The 17254-nt window shown below is 32.5% G+C and overlaps 1 protein-coding gene across 1 annotated transcript in view; it reads right to left on the bottom strand.

The window, feature by feature from the left end:
- Positions 1-17254, bottom strand: part of LOC143196415 (RNA/RNP complex-1-interacting phosphatase) — a 166477-nt gene that overhangs the window by 103054 nt on the left and 46169 nt on the right. The window lies entirely within an intron of this gene.

Raw genomic sequence — 17254 nt, 5'->3', positions numbered from 1 at the left:
CACGTATCTTATAGGAAACAATCACAACATTTATCAGCGCATAAATAAAATAAACGACGCCGTTTCCATGTAGCGGAGAATATAATTTAGATAGAACAAAAATAAAAAGGAGCAACCCAATAATATAACGAAAAAATGCAGATTTCGTCTCACGCCCGCAGGTAAACACTGAATAATAAACATAAAAATTGTCATAACGAGACAAATAAATAACCTTAAAAGTTGGCTTAAATCTCCAATAAAATGCCGTTAATCAAAAAAGATAAAACATTTTAAAATATTTGAAAATCTTGAAATTTAGTACCTAAGGAAACTTAAACAAATTTAAAATCAATAAATGGTAAATAAATTTGTATCGTTTTACAATATAGGGCGTAGGCGTAGTATAGTATTCCCTTGCTTGCTGCCAAAATTCATTCCCGCAAAACTGTAGTTAAAGTGCGGTCAATTATTAATTCTTTATTAAATAGAGAACGAGTAAGACTTTGCAATTTGAGAAGCATTTTTTACTTCACTGTGTTAATAAAAAACGTTAATTGAGCAAACGTGTTAAAACTAGTTTCTATGCTTAACTGTGGTGTTTCTGATTTGCAAGATAAAGACCGTCGTATCTTAATTCAAGTACTAGCCATAATAAATAAAATAAAAGTGAAACAAAAATGAACTTTTCGAGAATTACCTAAATAATTGGGAACTTGCAAATAGTAATCAAATTAGTAAGACCTTTGGAGATGACAAACAAGAAAGGAAATTGAAGCTAAACTTACGAAATTCTAGACTGTTGGCTGGTTAGAAAACTGGGCGTAATCAATATATTATAACAATCGATAAAATAGATAGAACATTTAGGTATCTCCTACACGCAATACACATTGTTGTATTTTAATGTATCTGTATATAAAATACGCAATTGAAGCTCTAAGGTCACCAAAGGTGAATTGAAGATACTCAGAGCCCCTAGATATGAACTACTAGTATTAAAAAACATCAATACTTTAAAAACCACACCTAATCAATGAATTCCTGCTACAAGCAACACAAATAAAGGTATAAAGCCACCAAAAGCAAACTGAAGTCGGTATGAACTAACCTAGTCTATTGGAATTTGGCCAAAAGGTTGCAGATATTGCTTACATCCATATATTACAAGTCGCTACTACTTTCAAACCCTGCAATTTCGTAACTTTGGTGGTAGATCCAAACATTAGCTAATAATAACTTTTTAATAATATTATATTTTAGATAAGTTTTAATTAACAAACAATACATTTCACGTATTATTTTCTACTCATATGTCTCTAATACATATGTTTAATGTAATATCACCATTTCCTTTTCAATAATACAATTCATAATCAACCAACACTGATTGAAATCTAGAGCATGTGAGGGGTGAAGTATATTTTTGTACTGGTAAGAAAAAGCATCACTTTAAGAAAACAGTTTTTGGTAAAATCACTACAAATTAATTTCAACATCGATATTGGTACTCAAAACTTCTAATGTTTATTGTAGTTTATAATTTTGCTGTCATCCGCTAACAGAAAGATTTTGTGAGTGACTTTCTTCTTGAGTTCTGTTATTCAGGCTTGTAGGGTGCAAATGACCAGTTGGAATTCAGATCGTGATTGTAAACCCAAAGGATAGTAAATTTACAGAAACGGGACCATACATGCAAACCATATAGAAAAACGGAACGTACCGAAAGCATGGTATACAAGAATCTCACCGTGGTAGACAACGATTTGGAAATGAAATTGAAAGGTATGTAAAATAGCATGAATAGCATCCAATCGATGACTACTTCATAAACTGATTTCTCCCTGAATTTGCAACCTAATTTTCAAAATGTTAGATTTTAATGTGATGGCAATGTTCATCATATAGAAATTTTGATTTAGCGGTTATAACTATATACATTTTCCATCATCGGCCAACATTATTTTAGGATAGTAATCCATAATTATCCATAATGACACCAAAGGTTGTCATTATGGATAAGGCCATTCAATGTCAACAATTCTTTTTTACGTTTAATTGTGTTACCTATCTTTACCAATCAGATCTTCATCAGAAAATGTAACCATACACGTTCCACAATTGTGTAATTCAAATTACCAATTAATTAATTTAATTCGTATATAACTGTTCAAATATACATATTACATATATTTAAAGATTTTTAGTGTAATAAAACGGTGTTATTTTTACTTCAATTTAAAATATTGAATCACAGTTTACAGAGTATTCTAGTAAAAACACTGTTGTTGAAACAAAGTTTGAATCAACTGTATTTGGCAAAACTGTACTAATTGAACTGTAAAATTATTCATTAGTAAGCAAAATTTTAGCAGTAGAAATCAATATTCATAACTAAGCATAATTCTAGCATTAAAAAATATTCCTTATTGGTAGTCCACTATATAAAAAATAAAGATAAAAACAAATGCAAGAAATGATAAATATATAAAAGAAATATTTTGGCATAATAATACAATACAAGTTAATAAATATCCATCCACGAAATGAAAACAATCAATCAAACAAAAATAACATTATTAATGATTTAAATAAAGCTCGCATTGATATTTTAAATAGGGTATTATAGAAACCAAATGGCATAATAAAGATGTCAACACATCTTTGTACGTATGAAACATGGGTCAATCCGGCGGAAAAATCAAACATTAATATTAAAATTAAATCGAGCGTCCGAACTCTACTTCCTACCTTGCTTTCTTTCAGCTTTAGGTTATTATAATTAATTAAAGGATCTTAGGCATGCTAATATATGTCACGGAACGTTTCAACATAAATGTTAATATTCTAAAAATATGAATTAATTTAATTAATAACCATTTTTCTGTTAGTGTTTACGTTTTTGGACTTGGAATAGACGGCCACACCTCTCTCGATTCCGTACGACCGAGACGCCGAATTTTAGCATAAATAACGCATTAAGACAGTAAATAATATTTTGGCGCCATCTTAAAGAATTGCACATCTTTCATCCTACTCAATATGGCAGACGTCTTAGGCCATCACATTTGTTATAATGTCATAGCCCTACCGAAATATTTAATTTATACGCCAGACATTTACTTATCTAAATAGTGATGCCATTGACCGAGATCTAAAGATGTGAAAATCAAATATAACAGGTCAATTGAAAAATCCCCAGCCTGATATATAAATAAATCTGCTAAAATGAAATCCATATGTTTTTTAGTTAGCCCTAATCCTCAAAAGATGCGTGTATAAATTTGACAGCTGTCGGATCATTAGTTTGTGAATTATAGCATTTTGAGTGAAGCAACTTTTGTTATTGTGAAAAAATGAATAAAAAAGAATTTCGCGTGTTGATAAAATATTGCTTTTTGAAAGGAAAAAATACAGTTGAAGCAAAAACTTGCCTTGATGCCGAGTTTCCGGACACTGCCCCAGGAAAATCAAGCATCAAGGATTGGTATGCTAAATTTAGACGTGGTCAAATGACCACCGAAGACGGTGAACGTAGTGGACGTCTAAAAGAAGTTGTTAGCAACGAAAACATTTAAAAAATCCACAAAATGATTTTAAATGATCGTAAATTGAAATTGAATGAAATAGCAGACCCTCTAAAGATGAACGTGTACATTATATCATTCACAAATATCTGGGTATGAGAAAGCTCTGCGTAAAGTGGATTCCGCGCGAGCTCACTTTTGACCAAAAGCAACGACAAGTTGATGATTCGGAGCAGTATTTGAAGATGATCAAGCGTAATAAACCCGAGTTTTAGTGTCGATATGTGACAATAGATGAAACATGGCTCCATCATTTCACTCTGAAGTTCAATCGACAGTCATCTGAGTGGACTGCACACGATGAACCCGCTCCAAAGCGTGGGAAAACGCAACAGTCGGCTAGCAAGGTTATGGTGTCCGTATTTCATGATGCGCATGGAATAATTTTCATTGACTGCCTTGAAAAAGGAAGGGCCATCCACAGCGATTATTGCATACCGTTATTGGACCGTTTGAAGGACGAAATCGCTGAAAACGATTTGAAGAAAAAGAAAGTTCTGCTTCACCAAAAGAATGCACCATGTCACAAGTCAGTGAAAACGATGGCAAAAATCCATGAGTTGGGCTTTGAATTGCTTCCTCATCCACCGTATTCTCCAGATCTGGCCCCCAGTGACTATTTCCTGTTCTCAGATCTCAAAAGAATGCTCGCTGGGAAGAAATTTTCGTCGAACGAAGTCGTGATCACCGAAACGGAGCCCTATTTTGAACAAAGGACAAATCGTACTACAAAAATGGTATCGAAAAGTTGGAGGGTCGCTATAATTAGTGTATCTCCCTTGAAGTGAATTATGTTGAATAAAAGAAACTAATTTTGCCAAAAAAAAATGCGTTTTACTATTATAGGCCGGGGAGTTTTTAATTGACCTGTTATAACATATCGAAGGAAAATCCAATCCTTTCCAATGCAACTAATGAAAAAAATATTTTCGCGAATAAATATAACTATGATTTAAAAAAATTACTGATTTAAAAGACTCCCAGAACTTTTACAAAACATGTCATATGCGTAACTAATGCATCTTTACCGAGTAGGAAAAACAAAATACAGTTTCAAATAAAACTAGAATAAATAACAACTTTAATAACAATAATCATAAAACATATTCTATGTAAGCTTTAGTTGTGGAATTAATACAGTTTCTTTCCAGAGATGCAATAAATGTTTCTTTTAAAATTAACAGGCATGTAGACGAAATTTCACACACCGTAAAATGTAAAACACACTACGAGGGTGATCTGATAAGTAATTATGTTCACCTCCCGATGGCACTACTATCACAAATGAAACCTACTGTCGTGTAGTACATTTTCGTTAATGTTGAAATTTTAGCCAAATCGGATTTTAGAAAAATCGAAAAAGAGCTATATTGGTCGGTGATCCGATTCTTGTTTTTCAAACGAAATCGTGCAGAAAAATCAAAGAGCGACTGAATGCTGTGAACTTCTCCATCGATGGTGACAGTTAATAAAAATTGGACTAACGAGTTTCCATGTGATCTGTCGGTTTTTGTTTAACTCCACCCAAGTGCCCCAAAAACGGCTACTACGGAGGCTAATATGACAAAAATCCGGGTATTGACCGCCGATTGAAGATGCACAAGACAGCTGAGGCAGTAGGAATATCAATAGACAGCGGCTGTCATATCCTATATGAAACTTTGTGTATAAGAAAGCTGTGGGTGCGCCTCAAAGAAGTGTTTGGCGCTGTTTAAGCGCAATTTGAAGGATTCGTGACCGTCGATGAAACATGGATCCAATGATCACCATTGTTTGAGATTCACAAGGTGTAATCTACATCGACTACCTGGAGAAGGACAAAACGGTCACAAAGCTGTACTATGCCAAATTGTTGGACCGATTCGACGCCTAAATTAAAAAAAAAGCCTCATTTGGCGAAGAAAAAAATTCCACCCTCTTCCACCATGACAACAGATCGACTCACACCTCCGCATTCGCCAGAGCCAAATTCGTTGAATTGCTCCCCTATCCACCGTGTTCAGTAGATTTGGCCCCGGCGACTCCGTTTTGTTTCCGAACTTGAAAAAGTCTCTCACCGGGCAGAAATTTGAGTTGAATGAGGAGGTGATCGCCGCGACGCAGGCCCACTTTACAAACCCAGATAAAAACCTATTTTTCAGCCCATTTAGCCAAAGAAGTTGGAAAGTCGCTGGGTCAAGTCTATCCAGATAAAAGGAGACTATGTCGCGAAATTAATCGCCACTTTACCATTTATTGGCTTGGTACATATACGGACAGACCACCCTCGTATACACATTGAAAGGGCTAAAACTGTAAATGTCTGCGTGGTTGGATGAATAGATTAGTGTTATCAGCTATAAGTTCAGTTTAATTAGATCTGTCGTTTTACTTTTACTTTTAATATTAGAAATAACAGATCAATATAATATAATATACTCTATATTATGTATAATTTACTATTTTGCGATATTGCCATTATTGCGACGGTTACCATGAAAATGTCACTCCAACAGATACATGCGAGTTAACACAAAAAAAATTATAAAAATCGGGCCAACCATGTCAAAGAAATTCAATTACATACACAGGGACAGAATAATTAAATATATAAAGATTGTGCAGTTTTTATATAACTTGTTGCTATTTTGCGGTGAATCACCTTTTATCTTTTTGAACTAACAAAATAGTTTTCCATCACACGCTATTCCTGTCGTGATTCCTTACTAATCGCACCAAATACCAATAATTATCGCTTGACCGCCGTTTGCCCCTTTTCGCCGCCAGTCAACATCCACTTCAGAAAGGGGCCAATTTGGTCGCGATTCAGCAGTGATTTTCAGAAGAAACTTCGTCTCATGAAGCTCTAGTAAATAGTTCCAAACTGTTTTTGTGCAATGTTTAGCTCCCGGAAAATAGAAATAGGGCTTAACATATATGATTTTATCAACATTTCGGCAGTAGGCCCTCATGGGAGTGGTGCATCTTTGACATCGAAATTGCCTTAACGGATTACAACGTATTATCTCTTGCTAGTCCATCTTTGACGTGAATACAAATCAAACTAAGTGAACCATTCACAAAATTGTAATTGAAAACATAAAGTTTTTTAATGCAAATTGTATGTGTTTTCTAGTGTAATGATTTATAATTGTTAGACTTAATATTACTTAGATTTTATAGTTGTATTTTTATTAATATAATTTTATACTATGTTGTTTTTGTTTAATGTATACAGCGCATTCCCATTCACTAGGTTGCTCAATAATAGTTATATGCTTATTCCAATGCTGCTTAAACTTATGAACACCATCACTATAGTAGTTTTCCAGAATACCGATAAAACACTCTTCTGTTGAACCTATTATGAAAATAATTTTCTTCTATAAACTCAGTCTTTTTTCGCTAATTTTTATATCCAATAGCTTCAAAATATTACGATAATAATAAACTAATTTGTTGGCTCTTTATTTATTTATTTTTAATTATTTATTTATTGTTTATAAACCATTTATTACTGCATGAATAAAATTATTTTTTCCTCCCAAAAAAATGGCACTAGCACTTTTTTTCCGATTCCTAGACATAAACTCAAGAGCCGAAGTAAGGATCACACCCGAGACTAATCCATAGTGAAAAAACAACATACGAAATAATTTTAACCAATTCCAAAAAATGGATAGGTTAATTGGCAAGAATGTAGCTAAAATTTGGCGCTATTATATTTTTTATGGAAATCTATTCTAGATTTTACATAACTTTACTTTACTTGTTACTTTAATCGTCTACGAACAAATAATGTACCTAAGAAACACACCTACCCAGGTATTCGCAAAAGTAGAGCAGTTTACGGACTGCAAATGAAATTGACTGCCACCATTAATTATCATTATATACTCATATATGGCGGACATTATAATGATCCCCAAACCTGGAAAGTCACCAAACGAAATAAGAGCCTATAGAACTATATCGCTGCTGCCAGTAATATCTAATATTTTTGAAAAACTCCTGTTGAAAAGAATAAAACCGATAATAGAGAGAAAAAACTAATATCAACACATCAGTTTGGCTTTATTAACAAGCATTCAATAATTCACCAGGTCCACAGAATAACAGATGTTATAGAAAAAGCCTACGAAAATAAAAAAGTATGCTCAGCTATATTCTTAGATGTAGCATAAGCCTTCGATAAGATTTGGTATGAAGGCCTTGTTCATAAACTACAGGAAATGCTACCAAAACAACACATCGAACTATTAAAATCGTACATTACAACCAGAATGTTTAGAATCAAAGAAGAAGAAGCTTAATCTACAATAAAAGAAGCTGAAGCAGATGTACCACAAGAAAGTGTACTGGGACCAATGCTTTATCTACTCTACACTTGTGATATACCACAATTGCAGAATATTGCGATGGCTACATCTACTGATGATACTGCGATTATAGCTGTCGGAGATAATAGTGAAGAAGCCTCACAAAAATTACAACAGGCAAGTGACAATATAAATAATTGGACACAAGCTTGGAAAATAAGAATTAATGAAAGTAAATCTGTAGATGTGCAGTTCACCTATAAACAGACCTTAGAAATAACATTAAATAATACTATTCCATATAGCAACAACGCTAAATATCTCGGAATGAATCTTGATACAAAACTTCACTGGAAGGAACATATAAAGAAGAAAAGAAAAGAAGTGGAATTGAAATATAGGAAAATGTACTGGCTAATTGGAATAAAATCACAATTATCAGTACATAATAAATTGGTATTATATAAGCAAATACTGAAACCTATATGGACATACGGTGTTCAATTATGGGGATATTCTGCAATATAAATAAAATACAAATTTTTCAGAACAAAGTCCTGAGAGGTATTGTGGGCGCACCCAGATACTATAGGACTGAATACCTATATCGATACATTCAGATACCCACAGTCAGTCAAGAAATCAAGAGAATTACAAGGGGGCATGAGAATGGAGTCTTTCCTCTCCATTCTCATACTAATATTGAAATATTGCATCTTTTGGATACCACCAGAACATGACACAGAATCAAAAGAATCAAACCATCTGATCTTGTGTAGCGTTGTGTAGTGAGGTGTATATATTAAAAAAATACAGCAGTGGCATGAATAAACATTATTTCACCAGAGACTGCGATAGGCCCGATGGGTTCTCCTAGTTATATACCTAGATTTAAGTTATCATTGTAGGTTAGAAGACAAATTGTAGCTTAGACGGAAACGACTAGTAAGAATGTATTAATTAAATAATATAAAAAAATATACGCATATGTCATATTGTTGATAAAAGAAACAGCTCTTCTTTCAATAACCTTCTCTGAATTGAACTACCTCAAATTCGATTTCAAAATTCTCAAAGCTAAAAAAATATGTACACTTGAGCTAAAATCTTCAGCATCAATAGCGAAGCATTCAAATAGCCATTTTATAATACTTGAAATACCTAAATATAGGAACGCATATTAACTTAAATAACAAAAAAGCTTCAAAAATAAAATTATGGTGGCGAGGTTATTATCGATATATTATAAATGAAACAAAACAGATAAAAAAGAAGAAACAAGACCAGCCGCAAACGCGAAATGAGAAATGGCGCGGCCGGGATTGTCCCCATACGAGCGGTTCGGTTTTGTATGCGATCTTGTCCAACAACGAAAGAAACGACTGAGAATCATAATCGGGTTTATGTTTGTGCAAGGCGGAATGGGCCTCGTCACAACAGATAATTTTATTATCTTGTTAAAGCCGAGGAACCATGTTTAAATAAAGATCAATAAGGTTTTGTTGAAATTGAAAATAATTTTGAAAATTGCGTTATTTTTTTAAATAGTCATTAGATATTCCTACTTTCCTTTTATTAAGACAATTAGTTTTATTACATGAATCTATTTTTTTATAATATCTTTATTAGAATCGCTTAGTACAATCTTAATTATAAATTAATTTATTACTACATTTCATTTGTACTTAGGTTAATTCACAAGAAGGACGAGTGCGAGAAAATATATCAATATGTATTCCTCAATAATAAAATTATAATAACTTATAGATATAGATTACACTAAAGCTATATACTTTATATAAGTTCGTATGGTTTGGTTCGGTTCAATTTCCTGACATCCTGCTCGCTGTCCAGCAGTTGTATTGCTTCCACGTTAGTATGATTTAGTAATCTTCTTTCGTGTTTCAAGGCAAAATCTTGAATAACTTCACAAATCCATTTGATTTCCAGGTCATCGTGCAGTTCTTCGTTGGTTACGTAGCGATAAGCATCGGTAACTAATCGAAGAACCTTGTTTTGACAGCGTTGGATGACTAGTTGATTTGAATTTTTAGTGCAACCCCATATTTGCACCTCATAGGTCCAAATTGGCGTTATAATTGTCTTATAAATCAACCTCTTAGATTTTAGATCAAGTTGAGAGTATCTTCCGACTAACCAGTATAGTTGGTTTATTTTGGTTCTAATATGTTTTGCTTTTTATCTAACCTGATGTTTCCAATTTAATCTACCGTCAAGATGGATTCCGAGGTATTTAGCTGATTCTGTTTGAGGAATCGGGCATCCATTTAGTGATATAATTCAGTTTTTATTATTTTGCCGCATTGCAAAATTAACGTGAACAGATTTGGAGCTATTAAGTTGAATTTTCCAATCTTTTGTCCATTTGTAGATTTTTTTCACTGCCACTTGTACATTTTCTACGGCCCTAGACAGAGATATATCGTTTGCTATAATAATTCTGTCGTCAGCAAAAGTTCCAAGTAGTGTTTCTTTTGTTGTTGCAATGTCAACAGTGTAGAGCAGATATAGTAGAGGTCCTAAGAGGTCCTTAGAAGTTAAAAAAAAACAGATTTGGAGTTTTTTAGTGTTGTGATAAATTGGCTTCTCGAAAAAAATTAGGTGTGTTGATTGTAATAGGAGCACAGTTGCTTACAGCTTCTTACTCCCTAACAAGTAGAATCAGGTTCACTGATACTACTTTGGGCTATCTATCAAATGATTTCAGCTCGCCCTAACTTTTGTTCCATCAGAAGTGTGCAAAATGGCACATGGACTGTGAAAAGTCGATCGTTATAGCAGTTGAACACCCTATTATCAACAATAACCAATTAAAGAAAATGTCAGTAAAATTATATGTAAATATAAAATATAAATAAAAATCGTAAATGTAAAAAAGTATTAGTATAAAAGAATATTGGTGAAAAACACTATTTATTTATCTAACGTAAGTATTTATTAGTACGACGGCTTGATAAATCAATTGGGGTATATATTATCCATCAAATTTTATAACAATAACATAAACATTTTGATTAAAATCTTTCGAATAAGACGTTCCTTTAGATTGTTAAATCACAAGTAGCCTAGTAGTCCCATAACATAACATTCCATAAATCTTTACAACGTTTCCTTGAGATCTTTTTTTATCTAAATCTAAATAACTGATAGGATAGAAATAGGACAATTAGAAAATAAACAAAAATGTTTGTTCAAATACAAAAGGATTAGAAATTTCCGCTGAGGAAGAACACAATTAAACCGCGACACAAATGGCGTGTCGTCAAATAAAAAGTCCTCATAAACAAGGAGAGTGTTTACATTTCGGGCCATGTTCGTGCATAAGTATGTTGCATTAATATGAACACGATGTACTTTTGTCTATGGCGATTTTAATTCCATCTAACGGACGCGGTCACCAGGCTGTTTCAGGAGATTTAATTATTTGTATATACGCAGTAGATTTCGATATGTTTTTTTAAACATTCTTCTATATTGCAATAGTTATTGCAGAACATTTACAGAATGAAACACCCAATCTGGCCCATAGATACATTAATTATTTGCGTGTATTTTATCAGAGATATTTATTGCTGAAAAACCAGTGTATTAATGTAAACACAACTGCTAAATTCGATTGTTTTTGGCATCCCTACATAACTGAGCTTGACTAACTCAAAATTGTATTTCTTGACCTACTTTACCTTTGTTCTTTGATTAAAAGAAATGTGGTGCTGAAATCTGAAGTCGAAAACTGAAACTCTCGAAGAACTTTCAAGCACCTCAGCACTTGATGAATCCAAATATTTACATGCGATAGAAAAGATCCAAATGGAGAGAGGGGTTTTAAACCGTGCTTGCCAAGTAAAAAAGGAACAGTTTACTGAGGCGTATTGTGACTAGCGATGAAAGGTGAATCAATTCCAAGCTCAAAAAATCATAGTTCGGGCCAGCCATTGATATGGATACCGAAGCGGAATATTCGTGGAAATAAAGCATTGCGGCACATATGGTGGGATTACTCAAGATATACTGTGTAACAAGCTACTCAAACTGAATGAATCCGTTACTGTCGGTGCCTACCGACGTTAGAGATAGGTATTGTTTGAAAAATAAGAGTAATAACTAGTCACAAACGCGTTGCAAAAATTAAAACTGGAAGAAGTTCAGCCGCAATCAGCGTAATCACCAGACATAGTTCAGAATATCGAGACCACCAAACTAGACATATTAAAAAAATATTTGTAAATAATTAAGTATACTGCAGAAAAATCTGCCATGTACGTTGGTATGGAAATGGTAACACCCACTCTTATATAATAAATTTTCAATAAATATAAAATGATTCTAGATAAAATTCTTAAGATAGCGCTTTTAGATTTTATACAAAAATATCTATATACACAGTTTCTACCGTAATACACGCACTAACTTTTACATTTTGTGCGACTGTACATGAAACAAAGGTTCATCAATATATCGTAATCAAAACAGCAATCAGAGTCAAATAACCACTATTTATAACATTTTAAATTATCCAGTTAATATGTTGCTTTTAAGTGATATAAATACAACAGAAATAATCTGAACCGATTATTATCAATATTCATAGTTAAATGAATATTTTTTTTACTTATACGATTAATCATACATGATTTCTTTGTGTCCTATCTGTATTTTGGTATATCGTCACTTTCTGCGCCGAAATAATAAGGATTCTGAATAACAAAACACCAGCTAAATCCCACTGTAAACACCTAGACAATCACTGTGTTTGTCCGTGAAATCATCATACGGATATTACACATAATTAAAAAACAACCGTGCTGAAAAGTTGATCACATTTATTTTCGGACGATTTTGTAATTAAAGAATAATTCGTCCTTCGACCTAGTTTCTGTCTTTTCTGAGTAACGTGAGCAAAGGAAAAACAATTGCATATCGAAATATTTCCTATTTAAACTATTTGAATTATTAGACATTCCTTATCATGATAAGGAATTGTTGAAGGCTTCCATATACAACATTATCTTGAATGAACAGGTGGAAAAGTAAATATTATTTATTAATTTGTTTCAAAAAATATAAAAAATTATAAAACCATAAAGTAGTATGGTATTTAATATTTAATTAGATTGTTTTTGTATCGATGCCACTCATATACAATTTAAAGAAGCTCATAGAAGCAGAAAAGTTTCATAATGCCATCATGGTCTAGTCGCAAGAAACCCTCAACTTCACCTAAATAAAATCAAATAGTGCTTAAAAACGGCGTATTAAGCAAATGAGAAATAAGCTATCTACGTGATGTTCCTCCAGGATAGAATAACATGTTAGTAAATAACAATTACTAGTTAGTCCAATAAGCAGAAAATATTAAACATCTTCGAACAAATTTAGAAAGCATAAAATTGCAAAGACATATATTCGCAAAACGTAAAGAACGCAGGGTTTAACTAAACAATATATATTTGAAAATATAGAGGCAAACGCAAAAATCATGAGTTAACTGCTTTATTGCTGTTTGGTAAAGAACCATAAATTTTACAGAAAAATAATATATAACGATTTTCGAGGTTATATTGAAAAACTGATTGAAAACTGACCACTTATTATTTTTAGTTATTTAGATATTAGGTTATTTAGAATTTACTATTATTAACTAATCCTCCGTACTGCAAAATCTATACAATACAAATCTATATAATATTATAGTATACAATTTTATAGACAGAATTAAAAAATATGGTATAAAAGTAAAGACCGTTGTAGATTTCCAGGTAATACTGATGATTTTGTAAATAAATAAAATACCTAATCTGAACACTAGGTATCAATTTGCTTATTTATTATACTTACTGGACATTTGTTATCATTTAAATTAACATTGAATAACAATACAGCCGAATAAATAAAAAATTTAAATCAAACGTAGACAAGAAATAAATTTATTCAGGAACTAAGCTTCTGACATAAGTGTAAATATATAAGTTTACATGTCAAGAAATTCCACGCATATTTATTGTTGATCGATGGAAATCACCATGGCTGATATTTTTTTAGTAATACTATGCTAAATGTTAATTATGTTAATTCACTATATCAACATGTTTAGTTCTTGCCTGTAAACAGTAAGATCATCTTTCATTTTGGACGTCAAAGTTATTATATATGTCTTCATTTCAAGTGTAGTACACTAAGTGATCTGCCCCAACAATAGTAATTCTTTAATTATTAAAAATCGTAAGGTATTCTCAATGTTCAATGTTAGATATCAATATAAGCTTCAAAAGTGTCATTAATAATTCAAAATTATATCCAAACCATCAACATTTTGAATTTTAAAATGTTTGAAATGATATTTCTTCATTATATGATTTGTCCATCTTAACGTCAAATCTTGTGAGTTAGATCATCAATCCATAGCCGACGTTTTGGGAGTACTTACTACGCTTTTTGACTTGATTGATCAGCTGATGCTATTATAGGGCTGTGATTTTCGGTACCCATGAAGATTCCTGTTGTAGAGTTACGAGGGCCCTAAGCGACGAATGAATTCACCGCCTTTGGGGGGTATGCAGAGCAATTAGCTGTTAGGCAGCAACGAATCTGGCAATAATTACTCAACCTATGCGTTGCTATCAGTACTGCAGGACCTTCAATCTTCTTCTAAATCTCACTACTGTTAGCGATCGGCCACAGCCTCGGACAATGTTATTCGTTGAAATATAAATATACTAGCCACTGTTTAAAATGTATGTTTAATATATCGTTCATATAAGAGCGTAATGGACAAGTACAGGATCGGCGTTGCCAACTTGTGGTAAATTCCCCAATCTGCACTTGTGCAAGTGCTAAAGTGATTCTCGGTGCTTCATATATCTGCGACAGTACAAAAAATAGATGATGAGTAGCGAGCTCATGCTATGCTGAATTTTGATCAAGATGAGCTTGATCTTCGTGAAGATAATATTGATGGTAAATGTTCCTGGGATAAAGTGTTTGACCTTTTTAAAAACGTTACGGGAGAATACTTATTTCCAAACGTAAAAATTGTGAAGTGCTTATTGCAGATACTGCCGTTTTCGAACGCATAATCGAGCGAAGACTTAGTATCCTTAAAAAGTTTAAAATAGAAAAGAGAAACGACTAAATAAAAATACTGCAATGTCTTTATTGCCGTTAAAGGAAATTATCGAGCAAAATGTTTGCAAGAAAAATATTGAAAAAAATGTAACGTTATAATTTATAATATTATAGTTTATCCATACTATGAAAGGATAAAAAATAAATATAATTTAGGATTGAATTTTTATTTTTAAATTTTAAATTTTTTCATTTAGTAAAACATACAAGCTATATAAATTGACAACTGTCTTCATAATCAAATTGTTATAATTTAAAAAGACTGCGAATAATGGTTAGTTATAAATATGATGAGTGATCTACCCAGCATTCAGGTGGTCAAACTATGTCCTTCAACAGATCAGTATTTATGCATGCCTTTACTTTACAATATCTACATAAACACATAAGATTCAACAGGAAAATATCAATCGCCTGGATTCCCAGTCACATAGGGATCAGTGGGAATGAGAAAACTGACAAAATAGCGAAATACGCAGGAGGTAAAACTTTTTTACCTATCGTATATTAGAACGGGATTTGAATGATAACAAACCATCAAGCAATACACCTTACCTTTACCGCCATATTATATCCAAGTATGTCTCAACAAGTAATTCTGAAGAAACTTTTGATTTAGCACTTAGTCGCTTAACACATTCCTGACGCATGTAATAAGAACTCCAACGACTTGCAACCTCTGTGAACTCACAACCTCTATTCAACATATTTTGCCCATGTGTACACTAATGGCCCTTAACTTATTAACCATTCACACCTAATCAAAGAGTTCAGTTCTTTATTTAACTAATTTATTTTATTTCCAACATTTCTTTTTGATATGTGTCTTCTGTATATTAATTTCCTTTACTATTCCATATTAACTGATCATTTTATTTAGACATCCTTATTGCTTGTAATGTATACCAAGTTATCGAATAAAACAACTCTATTGTAGCGACGATTAAAAAATCGGAGCCGGCTTCGTAAAGGTGACAGTACAGTCTACCTACTGTTGCGATAGTCGTGAGTTCGAATCCTGCTGGGGCATTGTCGTAAATTTATGTTAGTGATTATTTAATATTTGTGATTGTCCTAGACAAGCATATAAAATTCGACAAGGAAAATGATACCAGTCACGCCAGTAAACAGGCTGGGTAAGACCGGATGTCTTCTGGGAAAATTTTTAAGTTGGTCAATCGCCTATCGGTAGGCTTAATGCCGAGGACCGTGGTGGAACAGTAGGTCCAGTCCAGATAAACCCTTGTTGGTAAAAAGGAGACTTAAAAAATCGACTATTTCTTAATGCAAAATAAAAATTGAGATGCGTACATTTAAAGTTAAACCAGTAAAATATGTTTTTCTTTTGCTAAAATATCGTTTCACTTATACAGGCTATTATTATTATTATTACAATTACATTAGCAATTTTACTATGTTATGTATGTCCATTTGTTGCAAAAAGCCAACCATGTGTCGCATATCTAGTTCAGGGTAATACAAGTGTACTCTAACTTATTTATATCCTAAACTAATTTAAATTTCATCTTTATACTTAAATGTGTATTAACTTATTATTATTAAAATTTTATTTTAAATATGGACTTCCATTTAACACATGAAAAATAATCAAATTTTCCCTAAAAAACAACAAAGAAAGCCATCTCCTTAAGGATTCAAGATATTAAATTAAAGAAAACATATTAAAAAGTAAAGCATAACAATGCCGATTTTAAATAAATGTAGGTACAAAAGTATAACATGCATCGAACATAGTTCACAATTTTAATATATTTGCAAAATACCAATAAAAACCAAAAAGGTAGGTTCGTATATTTTCATAAGAAAATAAAATCATACACAGTTTCAAATAATTGCATAAATAAAAATGAAGAAATTGACCACCCAAAATGAGGCAGTATCTGCTCAGCACCATTTTTGGACTCATGTCCCATTATTCCAAAATAATTAGCGTTGCCGGACCATCGTGTATCATCTCTGTTTTCCACATTAATTACCATCTGAAGCGAGAGTACGATCTCGTTTGGCGCCTAACTAAAACATTCGTTTAGATAACCGAAACTTTAACAGTAATAAATATTTATTTATTAAAAATAAATTACTGAAAATTATAACGGTAAAAGGGTTGAATCTGAACATAACTGTGTGACTGTTATAATGAAGATTTATTCTTCAGGGATATTAGGTCTTTCTCTGTTTCTAACTAAATTAACAGAAAGTTGGGCCTGATGGTACGTGAAACGT

This window comes from Rhynchophorus ferrugineus, unplaced genomic scaffold (genome assembly GCF_030347505.1).
Source record: "Rhynchophorus ferrugineus isolate W39M unplaced genomic scaffold, kcgeb_rfMv2 rfM4, whole genome shotgun sequence".
NCBI lineage: Eukaryota > Metazoa > Arthropoda > Insecta > Coleoptera > Curculionidae > Rhynchophorus > Rhynchophorus ferrugineus.
This window is presented reverse-complemented; position numbering and strand designations above follow the sequence as displayed.